The 25379-nt window shown below is 33.6% G+C and overlaps 2 pseudogenes; one reads left to right on the forward strand and one right to left on the reverse strand.

Moving 5' to 3' along the window:
• Positions 1-958: 958 nt before the first annotated feature.
• Positions 959-5979, forward strand: LOC120165081 (annotated as a pseudogene).
• A 9740-nt stretch (positions 5980-15719) lies between these two features.
• Positions 15720-16718, reverse strand: LOC120165095 (annotated as a pseudogene).
• Positions 16719-25379: the final 8661 nt, after the last annotated feature.

Raw genomic sequence — 25379 nt, forward strand, 5'->3', positions numbered from 1 at the left:
TTTGAAAAAATAGTAAAGAATATGGCTTCTCAATACACACGTAAAAAATTAACAAATAGTTTATTACTAGCATATTTTTATCTAAATTTTGATGCAATTACTATTCACATATCAAAATATACAATTCAATTTAGGGATGGGCATGGGTTGGGTTTTCGATCCATCCGTCCCGACTTGAAAATTATAAATAATCCACCGGACCCGAATATGTCCTGAAAAATATACACTTTCCACTCAACTCATATTTGAGATAAAATCCGAACTCGGCCCAATCTAAAATAATATGTTATTATAAAATATTATTTTTATTCAATAAAAATAGGGATTTAATTGAAAGAAAATATATATAGAAATATATTATTGTAATTATCCCTAAATATAAGATAAAATTATATTTTTTCAGGTTGGGTCGGGTCGGGCATTTTCACCCGAAACTCAACCTCGACCCGAACATACCTTAAAAAAAATTTGAACCGAACCCAATTTTTTTTTTAAAAAATCCGACTCAATTGAGTTAAATCAGATCGAAACTCATTGGGTTAAGGTACCATGTCGATCCCTAACTCAACCTATTAGTAATTTAGAATTTGGGTTGTTTATATAAATTATTACTATTAAATATGTTTGTATTTACCATTCATGATTAAATCAATACAGAAATTTAAAGTATCTCTTCCTTAAATCAATCAAGTAATTTCTTTTACAATTATTATCCTTGGAAAATAATAGTGGTGGTGCCATAAGCATGAATAAAGAAGAGTGAGTGAGTGAGGGTGAGTGGGTGACCGAGTCTTTTCCCGAAAATATATTTTTTTTTCCAAAAAAGGACAAAAATAAGTATTACGTGTCATTCACAGGTAAATCGGCGCGCCTCTTTTTCCTGTAAAAAAAAGTTAAATAAAATTAAAATTCTATCTTTCATGTAATGATGATTATAAATTTCTCACATCGTTCTCTTTGTTTGATCTCCTCCTCCTCTTCGTCCTTACTTTCTTTCTATCCAAACGAACAAGATTTCTGTTGTTTTGCAGTTTCCCGTTTTTTAACTTTGAGTGAAACCATTTTCCCACATTTTTAATGCGATAGCAACACTGGGTTTCCTTCTTTTCACTGTAAAACATCACGGGTACGTCTCTTTTTCACCTGAAAAATTTTCTTCACTTTGGACTATTGCCTGTCGAATTCTTCTATTATTTTCCCTTTCTTCATGATTTTTCTTTTGGTTTTTGGAACTGTTATCAGGTGAAGAAATGAATGGGAACACTATTCGTATCAGATATTAGGGCGTAGGGCGTCTTCTTTTGTGTGAAATTTGTTTTTTTATCAGTTCTGAAAGCTAAATTATTTTTTTGGTTTTGTAATTTTTTATATAATTATTATAAACTTGTGATCTTGTTTGGGTACTGAGGCAATCGAGATAAATTTGCATAATGGAGAAGAATTAGATTTAGAAAGGGATAAAAAATGACAGATATTCAAGCTTTACAACAAAAGCCAGACTCTTCAAATGATGCCACGGCTGAATTTGAAAGGGGTTTGGAGGAATTAATGAGGGGGCATTTGGATGATTGTATGTCATTTGCATCATGTAGTACTAATAGAAATCCTGATGTTGAAGATGATGAGGGTGATCAGCTTGTTAGGAGGAGAAGAAGGTCAGATCTTGAAGGCAATGATTTGGCCGAATCATCAGCCGCAAGGAGGCGGCATTCCAGGATTTTGAGTAGATGGGCTGCTAGGCAGGCTCAGGAAATGATAACCACTATTGAGAGGAGGAATAGAGAGTCTGAATTGATGGCTTTAGCTGGTTTACATACCGTTTCAATGCTGGACTCTTCGTTCTTGCAAGAGTCGCAATCACCTAATTCTAGGCGACAAGTAGGGACGGTCGAGAGGCCTAGTACGCAGGCTTCTTCGATTTTGCAAATGTGGAGGGAGTTGGAGGATGAGCATACATTGAATAGGGCGCGAGAGAGGGTGAGAGAAAGGTTGAGGCAGCAGACGAATGCTGATGGCGATACGACAATGTCTAGCACGACTTTGTTCGATATTCGTGGGAGTGAGAATCATGGTAGTGTTGTCGATGTCAATGAGAGCGAGAACGAGTATGGAACATGGTCAAATGAGCAGGGTGTGTCGCTGAATGATGGAGGGGATAATGATGGGTCTAGTAGGGAGCAGTCTCCTGATCTTGGTGAAGTTGAGAGGGAAAGGGTGAGGCAGATTGTACGTGGATGGATGGAAAGTGGGATTAGTGATCATTCGTCATCCCGTGTTGGCAGTTCTAGAGCTGAATGGCTTGGTGAAACGGAGCGTGAGAGAGTTAGAATTGTCCGGGAGTGGGTGCAAATGACGAGTCAGCAGCGAGGAGTTCGTGGGGGACGAAGAGAAGATCATCAGGCGGCTGCTGCTACAATTGGTTCGCAAGTTGATCAACCTCGTGAAGGTTCAGTTTCTGACCATGATGAAGGCCAACCAGAGCATATTCGGAGGGACTTGCTGAGGTTGCGTGGAAGACAAGCTGTTATTGACTTGCTTATGAGGATTGAGAGAGAGAGACAGAGGGAACTTCAGTCTCTATTAGAACACCGCGCCGTTTCTGATTTTGCTCATCGAAACCGCATTCAGGTCTGTTGGCTCCATTTTCATAACCGCATTCTGATTTGTTTATATGTTAGTTTTAACTTTTTGCTAATTTGCTGAAAATATCTGAAATATGCCGGAGTCTAAGTGAGTTTAAGTAAACCTGGCAGATTTTAGTGCTATTTGGTGTTGCACTAATTTTGTCACATGCCCGTTTGCATACCCTTGATTAATTTATTTCATATTGGCTGTAATATATGGATTATAAATTGTTCTCTACGTGCATGGATAGTAATTCCATCATTTTAGCAAGGTTTTGAATCTAAGTATTGTTTCATGTGGGATTAACTGTTTTGATGATAAGGTACTAAGGGTGTTCTGCAGTAAGTCAAGCCATTTTATTTATTAATCTAGGGTAAGTACAAGGCGGTATCTATTCAAAGACAACTCTCAACCATTTGATATTGAGCGCTCACACTCCTGGTATTTCTGGTGCTCGAACCTGGGACCTCAAAGAATAATAACAATTCTTTTATCACCAAGGTCGCTTGGTTCGTGCGTAAGTTAAGCCATTTTACTGGTGGAAAACAGGCCTATTTGATTGACTGAGCACTTTGCTGGACGTTATTTATAGTTTTGTCGATGTTGCCTTTTGGATGACTGTATGCTTTCCTTCTTTGTCACTGCTCGTTTGGAATTAAGATGCAGAAATATTCATGCTAGGTGGGAAATTGAAAGTTGATATGTGTTTTTTTTCCATTGTAGAAGAACAAAACTTGATATATACGTTTTATTTTGTAGTATAAAAGTATGTTGATGTCGAAATTATCTTTTAATCGTCACACCTTGATTAGTTTGTAATCACATTATCAGATGTTAATATATTTTTTGGTTTTCCTCAATAAATGTTCTCCGTGATGACCTTTTTATTTGCATATGTGGCCATAATTAATTAGCAATACATTTAAATCTGCAGTCACTACTCAGAGGTAGATTCTTACGAAATGAAAGACCTGTTGAAGAGGAGAGACCACCTTCGATGGCAGCGAGTGAATTAATTCAATTAAGACAACGACACACTGTATCTGGCTTGAGGTATGAAATGTTGTGATTGTTGTCAACTAGTCATTCATGATCAGATTAAGATTTTCTTTTCAGAGTTTTGCATACAAATTATTTGGTGATGGCTTGAATAATTTCTAATGCTGCTTTCAGCTCCCTCAAGCATGAACTCTCATAGTTTCCATTGATTTTCTTAACAGCTAATTCTTTTTCTCATTTAGGAAGGGGTTCACAACAGATTAGAAACCATTGTCCGTGGTCAAGCAAGCGGCAATTCAGAAACCACGTCCAGCAATGTCATTGATGATTCTAGAAATGAATTTCTCCAGTCAAACGCGTTTCAGGATGCTCAAAGTGATGAAAATGAGCATACACAATCCAGGAGTTCGGAAAATGAGCATACACGGTCACAAACGGGAGATATGTTAGCAACAACATGGCTGATGAGAGCATAAGTTGGCAAGGAAATGCTAACCAGGGTGGGAATTGGCAGGAACCAACAACCAATGGTGAGCAGCAAGTTGGCTACAGCCAACATATGCACAGTTTAATGAATGGAGAGAGGCAATGCAGAAGAACTGGATACAAACTGGCAAGAAGCTCAGTTAGCGAGTTTCACGAAGAAAATCCTGGGAATGTAAATGGAGAAGAAAGTCATCAACAGGGAGGGCAAAGGGTTTGGCATGAGGATGGCTCACGAGGAGCCGTTGATAATTGGTCAGAAGGCCTTCTGATCCTCCAAGAGCACGTCGTGCAATCCCAATTAGAAGGCTCAATAGATTTCATCCACCTGAAGATGATAATGCATATAGTATGGAGCTTAGAGAACTTCTGAGCAGGTATTTGATCACTAGGTATTTTTTATGCAAAAAAGTAAAAATGTTACAACTTCTTTGATGGTTGATATATATATATATATTTAATTTGTAGGAGAAGTGTCTCTAATCTTCTTCAAAGTGGATTCCGGGAAAGTCTAGACCGATTAATTCATTCTTATGTGGAAAGACAAGGTCATTCTCCCATCGATTGGGATTTACATAGAAACTTGCCAACTCCAGCCTCACCAGAGCAGATCAAGAGCAGCAGAGGGATGAATAAATAATGATCGGAATGATACGATTAACAGACTTTCACGGGTGTTACCTTCTCCTCCGGTGCCGCCACCACAACCACTATGGCATCAAGACTTACATCACACAGTTGGTCTCAGCACAGCATGCATAGACCAGAAACGTGAGCCATCTTTCTTATTTGTGCAACTGTATACTATCAAGTCATTTCCTCTCGATTCTGTTATAGATTTTGTGATAGGTGTCAAGTTTTCTCTCGGAATCAATATTTAATGTATTATAGGTGGAGTGCGTAGGAATCATGATCATGAGCTTCATGCCAAGAATAATGAAAATTATTCATGGAAACCATATATCTTACTCTCGATTATAGGTTGTCATCTTGGCTTGTTCACTAGTTGCTGAGTATTATCAGGACATAGGCCCATATATCCTACTCCGATTTCGTAGATGGTACATTTTGTAACTCTGTGCTTTTTAAGTTATTTATAAGGTTGCTTATTTGAGCAGGAATGGGAGATGTTAATGATCTTAGAGCCGATATGGCTAGGCTCCAGCAAGGCATGAGCCACATGCAGAGGATGCTGGAAGCCTGCATGGATATGCAGCTCGAGCTGCAGCGATCCATCAGGCAGGAAGTATCTGCAGCGCTGAATAGATCAGCTGGTGAAAAGGTTTGTAAATCCTCCCAACTTCTTTTCCCTCCTCGAAACCATTATTTAGGACTGACTTTTTATTACAGTTTCAACTGCAGAAACATCGGAGTACGGATCCCAATGGGGGCATGTAAGGAAAGGGCTTGCTGTGTTTGTTGCGATAGCCATATCGATTCACTTTTGTACAGGTTTTCACCTTCATAACTTTCACCATGTCTTTTCCGTGCTCAATGAGATTGGCCAAACACCGGTATATGCACAACCCCTTCGATACTGATCCATATACCATAATGGTTGCAGATGCGGACACATGCACATGTTTGAAATGCGCGAACGAATTGATTCGGGGGGAGGAAAATGCCCATTGTGCAGAGCACCCATCGTGGAGGTAATCCGAGCATACTCGATAGTGTAAAGAGATGACGTAAAAGGTGTAAGAGTAAAGAGAAGCCATAATGTGAGTTAAAAGGGGCTCCAATATTCCAATTAAAAGAGTGTGAAGTTGTTGCCTTTATGATTTGTGGAACACTATGCTTTTGTACAATTGGAATAACATGTGGCATCATTATTCATTCGTTAGTAAATAAAAACGACAACAATTTTTGGGATATGGTGTTTAATAATAAGTTTTAGGGTAAATTATATAAATAGTCACTGAACTTTTAGGGCGCACAACATTTGAAACTTGCACCACAGTCATCGAACTTTTAGTTCATTTGCATTACGGTCCCTGTAGTTATTGGTCGTTAGTAGAGAATGATGTGGCACGTTAGCCTGTCATTTGGGGCTTTTAAAACATAAAATAAAGATTTTGAAACGGTGTCTATTATATTTACCCTAAAGTTAAATGGGTTTACTCAGTAATAACTTATCATGTTAAAAAAATTCCCAAAAAACACGTAAATAAAAATTAGGTTTGATTTGAGGTGTTCATATTTGGGTTTTTTTTTAAGATTATTGATTGTTATACAATTGAAATGAGGGAGAGAAAGAGTCGATCGATGATTTGTTTAATTATGGCGGACGATAAGTTTTTTTGTTTATTTATTTGATAATCTTGAATGTTTAGATTCATTTGAAAATCTTTGAATGTTTTGATTCATAAATTTTTAAAGGGCGTAACTTTTTATTATATTTTGAAATTTTATTTTTCACTTTGAAATCTGAAATTGAGTTATTGCTAGTTTTCATAAATTTAAGTTTAAATTGGAGAAATGTGAAATCTAGAATATGAAATTCGAAGATAAGCATTTTGATTGAGTTGTAACTCTTGATAAGTCATTGTTACTGTTTTATTGAGTTTGTTGTGTAATTGCATGGGTATTGACTGTATCTGATTTTGGATTTAAAACTAGGGGATGTATATATTATTATTGTTGAATGGTATTGGATATTGTGCTTGAATATAAAATCCTTTGATTTTGGATTATTGTGTGGCATCTTTTATTGATTTTTCATATTAGTTTGCATGTGTATTGGATAGTGTGTTTTAATATAATATGCTAAAATTTGATGTTATATAAATAGTGGTTGTTGGAACTTTGTTAATTTTGTGGTCCATAGGGTATAGGGTAAATTGTTTTGTCCTGTTGAGCACAACTGATTCTTTTCTTTTTCTTTTTCACTTATATTTCTTTTCCTTGTACTTTGTCAAAAACTAATGAAAATGAAACTGAAGAATCTGAAGGTTCTGATTATTAACCATTTGACCATGAAATTGAAGAATTTGAATTTGTAGATAGTGAAAACGATGTTTTTGATACAACTGAAGAGGTTTTTGATATTTTGTGACTGGTTGTGTACAAGAGAACCTAGGGTTTGTTCCTAACCAAATTGCTAGCAATAGTTTATCTTCTGATATTGATGAGGATGCACAGTCATTGCATAGTGCTTCTTCTTGTGATAGTATTGCTGGTAGTAAAAACCAAAGATTTCATGAGTTTAATACTAAGTTAGATATGACATGTCTTAATTTAAAGAAAAATATGATATTTGCCGGGAATAAAGTCTTGAATGTTGCTATTAGACAGTATGATAGGGTTGAAATGTAACACCCCTAATCCGTATCCGACCCGGATAGATTCCGAGGTGTCACATTGACTTTTCAAAACTTTGACTGTTTAAAAATATGTTAAAATTTTCAACTTTTATTTTGATTTCTATGGTGAAACCTTCATATGAAAAGTAAATATTAAACTCACAATTTACAATAAAAATAAATACTTGATATATATATCATAAACTTAAAATAGTGTACTTACAAAACGGATCAGAGCATAACAATTTAAAGTTTTATAATACATGCCAACAAAATCACAAAATAATAATTAAACCTACAGTTCAAATTTGTTCTGATCTGATCTTCTGCAGGAGTATGTTGTCTTCTTCTAGCTTTAACCCTCGGATCTCTTTGAACCTACGTGTGAAACAATCACACGCTAACTCGTTGACTTTGTGAGGCAATAATGAGAGTACTAAAACATTTCAAAAACACTTGCTTATTCAATCCATATAAAACATTCATACTGAAATCAAGATACCTTTCATAAACCTAACATATACTATTATTCATTATTCAATTTATATCATTTTATTTTATTAGCCCAACACATATTACTGAGAACTCAAGGTATCTGAGTACATTGAGGTCGTGCACTAAATGCAGCCACCACTACTCATATAATTTGCATCGAAGTGCCGCGTAGAATTTGCACTGAAGTGCCACATAGATATGTCCTGAAGGACCGCGTAGAATTTGTCTTGAATGACCACATAGAATTTGTCTCGAAGGACCGCGTAGAACCCTCGACTCTTGGCATGCCAAATATACATCTAATTCTCATACATATACTTTGGGCTTTAACCATGTAATTATTTTCATTTCATTATTTAAAGTGTGTTTTATTCACGTAGAGCACATTCACATTGGGTATTTTCACGTACAACATTTTTCACTTATCACGTTTTCACATGGAACATTTTCATATAAAGCACTTTCTCATATAACACATTCACATGTTAATAAAATCAAACAATACTTTGGAAATATCATTTATATTAAGCATCATAAAAATATTTCATAAAATAAAATAAATAAAATTGTTTTTGATCGAAAACTTCGAGGTTGGCTTATCGCAAATCGTCCTCATAACAACTATCAAATAAATAAATTGCACTCATCTTTTCCTCACGAAATCCTTTCAACTATCGTTCAATCTCTTTTCTATATCGCTTCAATCAGCACGTTTTCGTTCCAAATCTACACATCAATATGTCTAAGATCAATAACAACTTTCCATTAACGAATAATCAATCAATTAGCACTTACATAAACGAAATGAAACACATAATCCAACATTTCAGGCTGAATAGTATTGATACCCCTCCTACGGTACTGATACTTCTCTTCTATGATATCGATACCCACTTTGGTATCGATACCGATCGGTATCGATACCATTTTGGCTTTCTGGAATTTCATCCCTACTTACAATATCGATACCTTTCCTTTGGTATCGATACCCCAGATCAGTATCGATACTACTTCAATCATTATCGATATTGTTCATCAGATTCATACCATTTTTCTTCAATTTACCCTTATAGTATCGGTATTATTCTTCTAGTAACGATACCCTTACCCAATTTTTACCTCTTTCACTTCAAAAATTTTCCCACACTTCACCTAAATCTTAAGCTTTTAGCTCCAATCAAACCCTTAAATATGCTAATATTTAACACAACTAACTTGTATCCATTAATTACCTTTTAACTTCCAAATTCTCTATGGAACACTCAAAACTAAAAATCACACCAAATTTTCAAACATGTTCTCAATCATTTCTAAGACTTCAATTTTCTTATACACACCATTGACAAGTCAAATATGCTTTTGGAATCCAATTACTAATCAAATTTCATCAATTCACTTAAAAACCCATTTTACTAATTCACTAAGAATTCCTTAATCACTTAGTTTCTCTTCATCTTTAAGCTTCCTTAATCTTATATACCACTTAAAACTTCAAAATAAACCCACAAATTAAAGAAACAACCAACTTGAAACATATCTCACCTTAGAAATGAAGTCACGAGGAAGAGAAGATAGAATGCTTCCAAATTTTTCTATTCCCCTATTTTATATTCCACATGCTTAAAATATCCTTTAAAATGAATTTTAAATTCATTTCCTACAAAAGACCATAATGGCCTTAAACTCTTCCATCTTTGCTAATAGGTCTTAGACACAATTCCTAAAATTAGTCCTTGAAACTTTTTAATTTATTCAAATTAAACCACCAAATATTAAATTATTACACTTTAGTCACTGACCTGAAGTTTGGGGTATTACATGAAAGGTTTAGCATGTTGTTTAAGAAGAATGATAATCGAAGAGTGTAGGTTGTGTGTAGTAAATGAACTTGATCTTGGGTATTATGGGCATTTAAGTTGAACCCTAGGGATCCTAATGATGAGACATGGCAGATCAAAACAATTAATGATGAATATAACTGTCAAAGAGGAATAAGAAATCAAAGGTGCCAAAACATTTTTAGCTAAATTTAAGATCGACCTTAACTATTCAATTGTCTCACTGCAACAAGATATTAGAAAAGCTTATGGAACTTATACGTGTTTATATAAAAATGTTCTAGGGCTAGGAAGTTGGTTGTATGACATGTCTTAGGTTGTTTTAAAGAACAATATAGAAAAATATATAAAATACCTAGGAGAAGTGAGACACTTAAATCCTGGTACAACCACAATATGCAAGTTAGATAATAGATTGTTTGTTAGGTTGTACATCTGTTTGGAGAGTTGCAAACAAGGGTTTAAGAACCATTGCAGACCCTTAATTTCTCTGGATGGATATTTTCTTAAGGGTTATTACTAGGGGTGTATATTGGCTACTGTGAGAATTGATGAAAATGACTTCATTTATCACATAGTACTAGCTGCTGTGGAATCTGAAAATCGTGATAGTTGGTAATGGTTTCTATACTTATTGGGAGATGACTTGGACATTAACAACTCTCATCGTGTGACATTAATGTTTGATAAACAAAAGGTAAAAGTCCAAGTTTGATATTTATTTGCTACTGTTTGTACATCTAATAAATATTTAATTGTTGTTGTTTGTACATGGTTATGTGACAGGGACTTTTTGACTCCATTATTGCATTGTTTCCCAATGCTAAACACAGAATCTATGTTCGACATTTATATTCAAATTTCAAGAATGTCGAGGGCTATAAAGGAAAAGCCTTGAAAGATACTTTGTGGAAAGCTGCAAGGGCAACTACAGTGAGGGATTTTGATAGAGCAATGTCAGAAATGAAAGGGCTATCAAATGATGCTTACAACTGGTTAAAGTCAAAGGATCTTGTCATGTGGTCCAAGTCTTATTTTTCCACAAGGTCAAACTGTGTTATCTTGTTAAATAACTACTCAGAATGTTTCAATAAGGTAAATATAATTTCAATATTTATTTACTGTTTTAATAAGCTAAAATTCATGTTTACTGTTTCATTTGCTACTGTATGTTTGAATGTTTTCCACAATGATTACTGTTTGTTGTTTACTCAGAATATTTATTGTTTCAATATTTCAAAATTTGTTTATTGTTAATTGTTTCTGCAATATGTTTAGTTACTAATGAACATACTTTTCAAGATGATTCTCGAGGAAAGGGACAAGCTCATCCTGACCATGATGGAGATTATTCGTACCAAGATGATGCATAGAATTTCAAAAAAAAAGAGAATCTATTTATAAGTACATTGGTTTACTGTGTCCTAAGATTCAAGAAAAGGTGGACACGTTAATTGGGCAAGCTATTAGGTATTGACCATCACATGTTGCGGGTCCAAGATATGAAGTTGCATTTGGTCCATCTGACCAACATGTAGTGGACCTAGAAGTTAGAGATTGCTCTTTTAGAAAATGGGTATTACAGGTATAACATGTCATTTAAGACATAATTTAGTTACTTTATTCTACATTTGTAGAACTACTATTAGGAAATAGTGCATCTAATACCTTTATGTTTATCAACAGGGATCTCATGTGCACATGTTATTTCAGTCATGCTATTGACTCAAGAGAGACTAGATAACTATGTTGACAACTACTAACATAGGTCAACTCAAATCCAGCTTTACTCCAACTTTATATACCCTATCATATGAGCAAATCAGTGGGGGCCAATCCCATCAATGGAGCCAATACTTCTTCCAATTTAAAGAAAGCCACCTGGTAGGCCTAAAAAATAAAGGAAAAAGGCTGCTGATGAATAAGAAAGTGGTTTTAGTAGAGGGAAAGAACCCTAGAAATTAAGTGCAAGAAGTATAGTAGAGTGGACCACAATATAAGGACTTGTAGAGGTCAGGTCAGGTCAGGGGCAATTCCAAGCTTAACAAATAACTTGCTGCCACACCTGTATCAAGTGCACCTCCAGCACTTTCAACAACAGCAAATCGAGCTGCTTCAAATCCAACCCTTCCAATGGTTTCTATCATCTTTGATTAGTGCACCTCCAGGGTTTCAATCATGTTCAATTGGTGCACCTCCAGGGCTTCAATCATATTCGGCTAACAGAGTACCAAAAATACCTGTGAGTAATTAATTATATGCCTTTCACTCTATTATTGCATTTTCCTTTAACTTACAAGTATATTCAATAATCCCATAATAGTTTAGGAGGCATGTTGTATCAGCTGCCCAAGTACCAAGTCAGTCCACATCAACTGAGCAAAGGAAGAAGATCAAACAAACAACAAGAATGTAACACTCCCAACCCGTACCCGACCCGGATACGAATCTCATGTGTCACATTTGACTTTTTAAAAAATTGACTCTTATAAAAATCATGAAAATCTAAACTTTTATTAACATAAAATTTGTTAATTTACATAAGTTGTACCAAAATAATACAAAATCGATCAGAGCATATGTAATTCACAACTTGTTTACATGCCAACACACTTGATACAACAAAATACCTACTTTGCAAATTACTTATGATCTGATTTGCTAGTAGAGGTATGTTGTCCCTGCAACTCCTAATTTTGATCCTCTTGTTTCTTGGTATCTACGTGTAAACCACTTCCACGCTAAGTCACAGACTTAGTGAGGCATAGTAAACATATAACAATGAATTCATGAAGTATACATTACTATCATTCCATTGTGATATTACAATTTGCATGTATCTACTAAACTATGACATATATGTTCATGATATGCACAAATGAAACTTAACTCCTTATGAGAGTTTCAATTCAATTGATCTTTGGATACCCATGGACATTATTGAGAACAAGAGGTACATGAGTACACTGAGGTTGTGCACAAGCTCGAATAAATTCCCACTAGGGGCACTTAAAATTTGTCTCAAATGACCACTTTGTCCCGAAAGACCACTATGTCCCGAAGGACTACTTATAACCCTCGACTCTTGGCATGCCAATTATACCTACAACTCTCATATCATATAATATGGGCTTAAATATGAATACATGTCACATTTTCAAATAACTTTTATTCTTCTCATATAAACACATCACATACACATATATAATCCTTTATCTTATCATGCATAACTTAGAATTATTCTCTTATGGTTACATGCATCACATATTATACCATATTAAAGCATGTATGAATTATGCATGTACTCGCTATAATCATAATATATGCATGTACATGAATATGAAATCATGAACTCAACTATAGGAAATAAACTTATCACAAGTCTTATTTCCATACATCAATATCTATACTAACTATGGTATGCACTCACCTTAGCCTTACTTGATTCGAATCAATTCTAGAACTTTATCTCTCTCTTGACTGTTCTAATTCTTCAATTGTTCTGGAACTTCTTTGAGCTCAATATCTACACAAATATAATCTAATGAATATCGGGATTTGAAATATTCGAAAAGGATTCATACTAATTTAAACTAACCAAAATACTAATATTAACTTCCCAACTTAAGTAGTATCGATACTACAAGTACAGTACCGATACTTCTATTATAGGGTAACGATACTCCCCCAAGGTATCGATACCGAAATTAGATTCGATGTTTTCCAGTATCGAAACCCTTAACCTGGTATCGATACTACTATATTATGGTACCGATACCTACACATTGGTATCGATACCTTATGAATGCCTTTACCAACTTCAGACTTATGGTATCGATACTGTTCAACTAGTATCGATACCACTATGCAAAATATCCCTATTTTTCTCTTGAAGTATCAATATTGGATGAAGCAGTACCGATACTCAAGCCTAGATTTTCACATTTTAGACCCCGAAAATTACTCATTTTCACTCAAATCTTTCATATCTTAACCCCTTTAATACTCTTAGCTCCAGTATATATACTAAAACCAATTTCTATACATTTATCTTTATATTCAAAATTCTATCCTCTATTTAGAAATCAAGAATCATACCAACTTTTCAATATGTTCTAACTTCAATTCTTTCACTTCATATCTCTTAATTAAGTTGATGACAAGTCAATTCCAGACTCAAACTTTATTTACTAACCCTCTTCCAAGATTTCACTTATTCCCCATTTTCTTTAATCCTTCCTAACTCTCTTATCTTTTGATTTTAAGGTAACTTAAACTTTCCTTAAGCTTAAGTATCACCTAAGTATCATAAACTAAACTTAATTTCAAGGAATAATCAATTAACAAAAAAAATCACATTTCCAATGGTTTTCACGTATAAAGGAAGAAGAAGAAGAAGAAGATAACTCTAGAGACTCACATTGCCTCCCTTCACTTCCACGTGGGTTTAAATATAACCACTACTATCTTAATTATTTTCTTCACCCAATGACCAATTTGCCCTTCCATTCATCCTTCTTTTTAATTCAATCCTACACAACATTTCCCATATAAATCCCTGAACTTTTCAAATTATCTACTTTAGTCACCAAATTCTGAAGTTTTACAATTTAGTCACTAACCCGGTATTGAGGATGTTACAAAAAAGGCAAATCCCACACCCCAAAACAACCAACTGCATATCAGGTTGTTAGATGGATGTTGCAATCACCTTCTCCCTATCAAAACATGGTTATGCAGAATTCACAAGAATCAATTTCAAGTTTCACCATAGAACAATTGATGGATGCTATGCCATAGTGGTCATTTTTTGTATGTGGCTTGGTATTTTTTGTATATAGCTTAGTGGTCATTTTTTGTTAGTGGCTTAGTCAGGTAAAGCTACCAAAAAGATATACCATGATATATAGTAACATTTTGATGTATTTTGAGAAACAAAATGGTATAAGGTACAACATTACATATATTAAGTAACTTATACTATTTTTCTCTTAATGTTTTATCAATGAAAGAAGATATTTGAATTATTAATTAGACATGTTAATTGAAATATTACATTTTTTCAAGCCATTTGTGTGATTGATTTTCAATGAATATTTTATGGTTGGTAAAACAACATTCAATCGAAAAGATGTGACAATTTATCTTCAATTAAAAATTACATTTGATGTGATAATTACATTTGCTTAAGGTTTTGACCATCAATGGCAGAACATTAAAGCATCAAACCCTAAACAAAATTAAAAAAACAACCCATAAAATCCCTAAACATCAATATAGCTTATCAATATGAACTTAGTAGTAAACCCTAAACCTTAAACAAAAAATAAAACCCTAAATCAAATATTACCCCTTCATCAACCCAACACAATCAATAACAACAAAATCCCTAAACAATCCCCCCAAATCACTTGCTTAAGCCTTCTTCTTCTCACCCATGATTCTCATCTTCGTTAGCAAACTAACAATAGGGATCATACCAAACAAAAAAATTACAATTTCTCCTACCACGCCTATAGTTACTGCATCCAAAGAATCTCCTTCCAGTATTATTATTCATCCAAACTGTACGTAAGCTAGCTGACCTTCCACAAAAACATGTTGACATTATAGTTGGTGGTGTATCCATTGCTACGAATTAATGATCAAACAAAGAGAAGGAAAGAAAATTTGATTTTTAAGGTTTAGGTATTTTAATTTGGAGATAAAATTCGAGTTAGGTGCTAAATAAAGGAAATTTTATTCAACCCCAAACGGTAGACTAACTGGCCACATCATTCTCTACTAACTACTGATAATGACAGGTATCATAATGCAAACGAACTAAAATTTTGATGTTTGTGGTACAAATTTCAAATGTTGAGTGACCAAAATGTAAGCGTTCTAAAAATTCAGTGACTATTTATATAGTTTACCCTAAGTTTTATTCATGATGATGATATTGACATCAACATTTGATTTGATGGTAACATTGAAACTAAGAAGCAATGGTGGTGGTGGTGTTCATCTCGGCCTTGATGGCTGAAGACAACTGATCATAAGCTTCACCCCAAGCACCCTTCGTGTCTTCACTCCATTTCTCTTCTCCCATGGCTTCTTTAACTGTCCTTAAAAGTGCTTCTTTCACCACCTGCATAATACATATTATTTTACTGATTTAAATTACGACATCATGAGATAATGTTGTGAAAATATGCTAATTAATTAAGAAATCAACAACCAGTAAAATAAATAAAGAACAAAAGATTTAATGAGATTCGACAATTTATCTACGTTTTCGGGAGTGATAGTCGTTATTCTCTTTATTATTCGTAATAATTTAAAATTAGATTATAATTATAATATATAAGAGTAATTCCGGTATACGGGCATATCTAACGGATAATAAATGAATAAATAATACCTCAAAATGGGGGTCAATGACGCCACTCTTGACATGAACGGCGCCCAGATACTTGAGAGTTGTATCAGTCACAATCACCTCCCCTTTCTCTCTCAGTTGAATGGCTGACTCACATGTCTTCTCTTACACCAAACAAATATAATCATTATTTTTTTCAGGAAAAAAATATATATATATATATAATCATTATTTATGTTAAATGCAATATTAGGATAGATGAATTACAAAAGAAGGAACTGACCATCTTGAAAACCTTGACAGCATGAGCTTTGAGCTTTGAGCTTTGGATTATTCTGGGGAATCTCATCAGAGTCCCTCAGAAAACTGAACATATTCTTTGCAGCTGGTGCTATCTCCAATATCCTAAATTCCATCAAATTTTAAAAACAATATTCACATAAAGAAGAAGAAGAAGAAGAAGAAGAAGAAGAAGAAGAGGAATGATATATCTTACAGCGAAAAGAAAAGCAAGCTGAAACGAGGGATGTCTTGCTTCAGAACCTCCCATGATTCCTTCACCAAAGCTTCTTGCTTCTCTGTGAAACCCATCTCTCTCTAAGATAAGCAGGTAGTGGTGTGGTGGACCTCTCTCTCGCTATATAGAGAGATTTTTTGTTTTAAATAGGGTATCTTGTTTTCTCTTTATTTCATGTAAGGAAAAATATTATTTAGCCCTCGGAAAGAATAAAAAGTTGAAACTGCCATTTACTCATATTATTAAAATATGAATTCAATACAGCTAAGCTTCATTTGTCTTTCTTTGGGTATCTTAGACCTGCACTCATGATTTTGTTCCAACCTCCAAGATTTCATTCATCAAGTTCTTTTTTTTTTATAGAAAATAAAAGTTAACCGGTAGTCTAATCAATTGAAATTTAATATTTAATTTGGTGTAGTTGTAACGATTATGATAATTTATTTGTGTTTTTAATAGTTTAGTTTGATTATAAATAATATTTGTTTGAAATATTTCTTAGTTATTGATAATACATACACACTGACCGTTAAAGTTGTTTGGATTCAAAACTTCTAAAAAAATAATAATCTTAGAATTAGACTTATAAAGTTTTATTTTTTTTTTGAAATGTTATGATTTTTTGATTTGACTATTATCAATTTCATCACTGACAGATGTTGTTTGAACTCAAACCTCTAAAGAAAATAATATTTATTTAGAATATTTATTAGTTATTTGTAGATCAACGAAATGAGTGAATTTTATCTTCTTATAATAAAATCGACAAAACTGATAGTAGTTAAATCAAGAAATTATAACATTTCAAAAGATATAGAACTTTAGGGAGTTCTACGGTACAATAGCTTAATATAAAGTTAAGGAAATATACGACCTAAAATGTTATAAACGCAACCTAAAATGTTAATTTTTTCATACTTTTTTCGGGTGTAAAGCTTTTTCGTAACATTTTAGGTTGCAACAGAAAATATTATATTTTTTTTATAATATTTTCATTTGAACCTAAAATATTAAAAAGTTAACATTTTATGTAGCGTCTTTCCTTAACTTTATATTAAACTGCTATACCGCAGAATGACCCAAAACTTTATAAGTCGTTTAATAAATGAATGATTAACTACGTACCGAAATATATTTTGTTAAAAAACATTCAAAAGAAATATAATATAATTTTATAAGTTAAACATATTAATTAAAAGATAAGAGTATATGTGTAACATTATGGAGGTAAAAATTCATATATAGTTGTAAAAGTTACAAAATCATAAAAGAATATGTAAAATTAGAACTTTTATGTTTATTAATTTTAGATATTTTAAGCAAAAAAAAAATATTGGACCACTTTACGGTGTCTTGGTTTATTTCCATTTTTATTTGTGTGTGTATATATGTATATATTATTAATTTACGTTTGCAAATAGTTGAACTATCCCATTCTCATTCACTTGATTGTACTAAATATTTTGGGGTAAATTAAAAATTTAATCAGTGAATTTTATTTTCTCTTTTATTTCACTCGTTATACTTTAAGTTTTTTTAATTTGATCACTGAAATTTATATATTGAAATATTTTCTGATGAGTGTACGGTTAACTTTCTAACGAGGTTATGACGTACTAGAAAGAAAATATTTTTAGTTCTCATCTACTTCTTTGTTCTCTAATCTCTCCATCTCCCACTCCACTTTGGACCCATTTTTCCACTCCTCGCACACATGTAAGACCATACTGCAATAATATACAACTATAGATTTTAGATGATTTTATTTACTTGAGCAACAACTCCCCATAACTTCATTCCATGAGAAATATTCTTAATATTTTTTTATTCACATATATATCGTCACAGCGTTAAAAGAAATGGTCGAATCACAAAAAGAATTTAATGTTCAATGATTAAATTAAAAAAATAAAAGTATAGTGAGTGAAATCTCTAAGAGAGTAAAGTTCAATGAGTAAATTTGTAATTTACCCTTTTTTATTAATCTAGCATTATTATAAGTGATAGAATTTGTTCTTAAGACTTCTAATCATTTGATAATGAATACTCAAATATTTTACGGCAGTCGCTGATACTCAATTTGGAGTATCTTAAAATAACAATCATTCTTTTAACCACTAAAATCATTTGATTCATGTGATTTCTAAAAATCTAGAATTCAACGAGCGGCTATAATGATTAAAAATATATTGATTTTAAGTGATTTTGAGTTTAAATAATTTTATTTATAAGTATATATGAGTTTATTGATTTCATTTTATATTTAAAAAATTATATTAAAGTCTAACTCTAACATCCCCATTTTTTAATCTTGAATTTATTTTTTAATTATAAAATCAAACTAATTATTATCTAATTCATACTTATTTATGTATTATAATATATCAATGGTTCATGGTATAATAAATGCATCAACATGTAGACCTCATAGTCCGGGTAAAATTAGTCCATTAGTCCACGCGAAAATATTAATTGACCTATTAGGTAACTCAAGATTTTATTTTGATATATATGGTAAATATTACAGTGCAAGATAAATTAGTCATGTCGATATGATGAATTTATCCAAATAATAGTTTTTAAATGGAGTTAGATAAGTGGGATCTGTGGTGTCCAATATTTTAATATATTTTTAAAAACTCATCACGTCACCGTAACGAGTGTCAGTAATATATAATTATTTTTAAATTAATCAATTATTTTTTAATATAAAATAATTCTTAGAAAAATAGTGGGACTCATCATGTTGATGCGACGACTTCTATTGGAATTTAAAATTAAGTAGTTGTTTATAGCCATTGGACAATGGTCACTTTAGAACCTGTCACGATGGGATTTTTAAATCTTATAGCCGTTTATAGTCGTTGAGCTTAGGATTATAAATAGGGGTTTGGGGTTTAAAGTTTTTATTGTGTATAGTTAACAAAAAAATATTCTTGAGAAAACTTTGTTTTTGTTTTGAAGAATTATGTTAAAATGTCTACCCGAGACGAATGCTACGCCTCTATGCTGTCCATATTTTCTCAGTTGAACTCGCTCCGGTAAAAAAATTATATTTTTTCAAATTATTAATTTTACTGTTTTGAAATTTTGATTAATTAGTTGAAATTGATATTGTAGGAAAAAGGATGGGCATTCGTCGTCGAAGAATGATACTTAAAGATTCACATGAGCCGATTATTATATATTTACAACAATCTGGGTTGCATGCAACCATAATTCTTTGAGGTTTTAAGATGAGCCTACATTGATTTTGACGCTGATTGAACGTTGGAGGCCTGAAACACATATTTTTCATTTTTTTTGAGTGGTGAATCAGTGATTACGTTGGAAGATGATGCTTGCCAACTTGATGTTTCGATAAATGGTGCGGCATTGGTGAGGCACAACACTTACAACCGATTTGATATTGTTGAGCAAGTTTTGGGAAAGTGACCACCATCAGATGTCGTAGACGAGAAGCGAATACAGATAACTTGGTTGAAGTCCAAATTCCAAGTGAATCAAGACTCTACAAAGGATGAGTCAAATTTCCAGCCCGATCGTATCTTCTCCAATTGATTGGAGGGATATTGTTATCGGATAAATCTAGGAGTTTGGTGAACACTCAGTATCTTCAGACATTGAATAATTTCATTGAGTGTTGTAACATTAGTTGGGGCTCAACAATTTTGGCATTTTTATATCGGGAACTTTGCAAGGCTACAGTTGCTGAAAGGGGTCAAAAAGATGATGTAGTGGGTTGTCTAGTCTTGCTACAGTCCTTGTTGTGGTACATGTTCCTTTTTTACGCCAATTACATCAGCCCCGATTGAGTTTCCTCTAGTTATAAGGTAATTTTTTTAACTTTAGTTTTTACTAAATTTTCAAATTTATTTTGTACCTTATTTTTAATTTTTATTTAATATTTTATTTAAATGACAATATAAAATTATTGAGATAAAGTTGTCGAGTGCAACAAAAACTGATCTATAAATGAGGATCGATATCGTCGGTCGACATGCGTAAATATTATTATAGTAAATTGTTAATTTTTTATGTATTTATTTTTTTTATGATTTGTACTAATTTTTATAACTAAATAAGGTTTACAGTTTAATTAGATTCTGTATTGTGAGCCGAAGATCTACCAGTTACTATCACTGGGATTTTTTTTAAAGGTTTTGAGTTGTGGTGTGTCGTAACGCCTTTGTTTCATTTTGCAATTATTGAGATGCACACAGCAAATAGAGTGTTGCGCTAGTTTGCGTCCCATCAGTCAATTCATACGCAAATATTTAAGACAAGCAAGCTTCATAAAATTGATACACATGGGAAACATAAAGAGAATTGATCGAGGAAGCATGTTTTATACACTCAACAAAGGAATGAGCGACATTTATCCGTGCCTATGCGTTTTGAGATTACAGCTAATGATCTTGATTTGATGTATCTCCATACCTTCGAAATTATGAAGCAAATTAACAACATCGAGAGATAAGGGTTGACGAACATCTTTAATATTATTCTAGAGACTGCCAAGATGCCAGAGGAGTGGAGAGAGTCTACGGTGATACCAATCTATAAGAATAAATGAGATCCCCAACGTTGTGACAACTGCAGGGTATTAAACTACTCAGCCATACCATGAAGATATGGGAAAGGGTGATAGAGGCTAGGTTGAGACATGTTACTAGGGTTTCGGAAAACCAATTTGGCTTTATGCCAGGCAGGTCTACTAGGGAGGCGATTCATCTACTTCGACGGCTTATGGAGAAATATAGAGAAAAAATAGAGATCTTTAAATGGCATTCATTGACCTTGAGAAGACGTATGATAGCGTTCCCCGCGATACGATCTAGAAGACCTTGGAAACGAGACGGATCCCAACTGCTTATATCCGTGCGATTCATGATATGTACTGTAGATCTACTACCTACGTCAGGACTACAGTTGGTGACACCAAGGCATTCCCGGTGGAAATCAGACTCCACCAAAGGTCGGCTCTTAGCCCTTACATCTTCGGTTTGATTATGGACGACATCTATTGTGCGACACCAGACGGTGTTCCATGGTGTATGCTTTTCGCTGACGACATTGTCTTAGTGGCTGAAACAAAAACTAAGCTGAATAGTAGACTGTCTACCTGGAAAACAGCTTTGGAAGAAAAAGGTATAAGGATCAATATTGAAAAGACAGAGTATTTATGTTCAAACTTCAGTGGGAACCAAAACGATGAAGATGTAGAAATATGCATTGAAGGACACGTTCTCCCCTCAAAGGATTGTTTCAAGTACCTAGGGTCTATGATACGTAAAGATGGGGGTGTAGATGATGACGTTTCACATCGTATAAAGGCGGGATGACTAAAGTGGAGGGCTGCTACTGGAGTTTTGTGTGACAAGAAGGTACCTCTAAAACTTAAGGGAAAATTTTATAGAATGGCAATAAAACCATCGCTGCTGTATGGATCAGAATGTTGGGCAATCAAGAAGGATCACGTAAGAAGGATGGAGGCTGCAGAAATGAGAATGCTTCGATGGGTATGTGGTAAGACTCTGTGGGACATGACACCAAACTCTGCTATTAGGATGTCCTTGGGGTGGTGCATGTATCCAAAAAATTGAGGGAGGGAAGACTACGGTGGTTTGGGCATGTCCTAAGACGACAACCATTGGATGCGGTTAGGAGGGTGGAGTCGATTACAGTCGATGGTACCAGAAGGAAAGGTCGACCAAGGCGGAAGTGGGAAGACTGCTTGAGATCTGATTTGAAGGATTTAGCCCTTACCGAGGACATGACCTCTGATAGGAAATTATGGCGACTTAAGACCAGTATAGCCGAGTAGGGCGAGTCACATCCATTGGGTGTATCATCTTTGTCTTCTTTTAATGTCTTTATAGTAATTTCAATACTTATACTTTTTATACATTTCTGTCATTGGAATTTATGAAGGCTTAGAACTAAGGTAGCGGAATAGTGTTGCCTTAGTTTAGGTTTTATCCCATTTGACTTTATTCCTTCTCGTAGCCTGCTATCGTTGAATTCTGTGTATACTGCTCTTCATGTTTCCTCTTTTTAATTTTGGCCGGGTCTTACGTTTCTGTCTATATGCAAATATTTTTACGCAGGGATTTATTTGCAGGGATTACTTCCAATTACAGACGTGCATATGAAGACTGCATATGAAGATTGTTCAACTACATATTTTATTTATTTATTTAAACATGTATCATATTTTATCTTTATTTTAAATTTTTTGACTGCCGAAGGTCTTCCACGGAAGCTGCTCTCAACCTGGCGTTGGGGAACAACCTACTACCCTACCTCCCCCTTACCCCATTGTATATGGAATAGGATTTTGTTGTTGTTGTTGTTGAGAGATAAGGCCGAATTGGAAGAAATAAAGGCCAAATATGCAAAGGGCAATAAATTAGCATCACCAACATCTTCTTATTATGTTTTTGTAGAATATTTTGCATCTCAAATATATTTTTTTATCCATCATATCATGCTTTAATGGAGAACCATTAGAATTGAGTTGGATGTTCATGAGATGCAATGCAAGACGCTCAACCATCTTCGATAGAACTTGTGAGTTAATAGGTCATATTGTATATGGTTAACAAGGTACTGATTTGATCGGCAATTCAAGTCAACGACGTCAATTATGACGTTAAATACTTCATCACCGTATTTCGAAGGTGGAAATCAAAGTGGAGTGATGTTCAGTACACCTCCTGTTGAAGAAGAAGCAAACGAAGATGAAGATGATCAAAGCGGACGACCACGACGAAATCGACGAGCTCCACGCCATTATCATTCGACCACTCCTCGGTAACGTTAAGAATTAAGAACATATAAGTAAAAAAATTTATTTTATTTTTAGTGATTGTATTAGTTTAAAAAAATATTATTAATTTGTAATAAATTATTTTAAAAATTATTTTTTAAAACAAAATTCGATGGAACTCTTCAGTTCGACGTGACGAGTTCCAACATGTATATTTTTTAAAATTTAAAAAGCTACTCGTTGGCTAATAGTTTTTTTTAATTCACTTGGAACTCACCACGTCGACATGACGAGTCTCACTATTTTTTAAATTATTTTAAATTAAAAATTTTTACTTAATTTTCAAAAGAAAATATTTTTATGAGAATCCTCATGTTCACATGTCGAGTTCCTGAAAATATATTAAAATTTTAGACCCACGGGTCCCACTTACCTAAATCCATTTAGAAATATTTTTTAGGCAAACTCGTCACATCGACAGGAAGAGTTTATCTTGTACTGAAGCATTTGCCGTAGATATTAAAATAATGTCTTGGATGGCCTAATGGGCCAATTTTGCCCATAATCGGGTGAATTGACCGGCCCAACAAGTTTGGTTCGATTTTTTTGATTCTTTAGTTTAGCACGAATTTAAATTAAATAATAAAAATAATTTTATTTAAATTTAGATAATATATATATATATATATTATTTAGTTAAATTTAGTTAAATTGATGAATGAACGTTAATAAAGTTATTTTTTAAAAATTCAAAGGATTCTTATCCCCATATAACGTTATTGGAGACTATGTTTTTTCTTTTCACCAATTATTGGTGATATATATTTTAAATTTTGTTTCGAATCGAATATCGTAGACTCTATTTTTCATTCCGATTGTCTTCGCCATCTATGACGAATTTTAACTACCTATTCTTCATTTCTCAATGCGATGCTTATACTTGATAAAAATCACATAGCATCTGTTTTGTATCCCTCGATTGTATAAACAACATTAATCTAAATGGTCTTTTATTAAAAGATAAGTACCCAAAGACATTCACCTATTAACCCATATATCTATATTATTCACACAATATTTAATAATTATAAAATTTTAATTAATAGAGACAGAGACAATCGAGGGGATGTAGCCTCTAAACATCATCCATTTTTAACATTTAATTTATATAATAAATTTAAGGGTAAACTACACATGTAGTACTTAAACTATTAATTTTATTCCGTTTTGGTACTCAAAATTTATTTTTTTTAAAAGGGTAAATTACACTATTCCTAACTGAACTTTACTTTCTCTCCTATTTTACTCATCGTACTTTCAATTTTTCTGTTTTGCTCACTGAACTTTACAAATTGAATCATTTTGCTCACTTTGTCGTTAACTGCTTAACGATGTTATAACATGGCACAAGCATCAAAATGATGTCGTTTTGAAAAATTCAAATCTATACCAAAACTACGTCGTTTCAAATCCTCTTCTTTCCCCCACCGCTAGTCATCGTCGACCGTTGTAGATGGTGGTCGTTCGGTCTCAAAATTCACGAGTCAGTTCGTCTCGACCCCATGAGTCCAAATCTGGTGGTTGTTTCATCGAAAAATGTCCCAAAATCCGTGAATCTCGACTGAAATGTTTTGGCTTCCTCACTTTCAATCTCCAATTCGTGTACTTCGGAGCAAGTTCCGAAAAAATGGAGGTCGGATTCAGACTCAATGTGTCGAGATGAAGCGACCCATGAAATTTGGGACCGAACAGTCACCATCTATGGTTGTCGACAATGGCCAGTAATGGCATCCGACCACCTTCTGTTTTAATTTTATAGTTGGGTGAGCAAAATAAAGGAGAGAGTAAAGTTCAGTGAAGAACGATGTAATTTATCCTTCTTATTTTCAAATTTTTTATATTAAATAAAAAAAAGTGACACATCATCACAACGTTAAAGAGTTAACTGCATAGTGAGCAAAATGATTCAATCTTTAAAGTCCAATGA

Source organism: Hibiscus syriacus, unplaced genomic scaffold, assembly GCF_006381635.1.
Source record: "Hibiscus syriacus cultivar Baekdansim isolate YM2019G1 unplaced genomic scaffold, ASM638163v2 tig00111569_pilon, whole genome shotgun sequence".
Taxonomy (NCBI): domain Eukaryota; kingdom Viridiplantae; phylum Streptophyta; class Magnoliopsida; order Malvales; family Malvaceae; genus Hibiscus; species Hibiscus syriacus.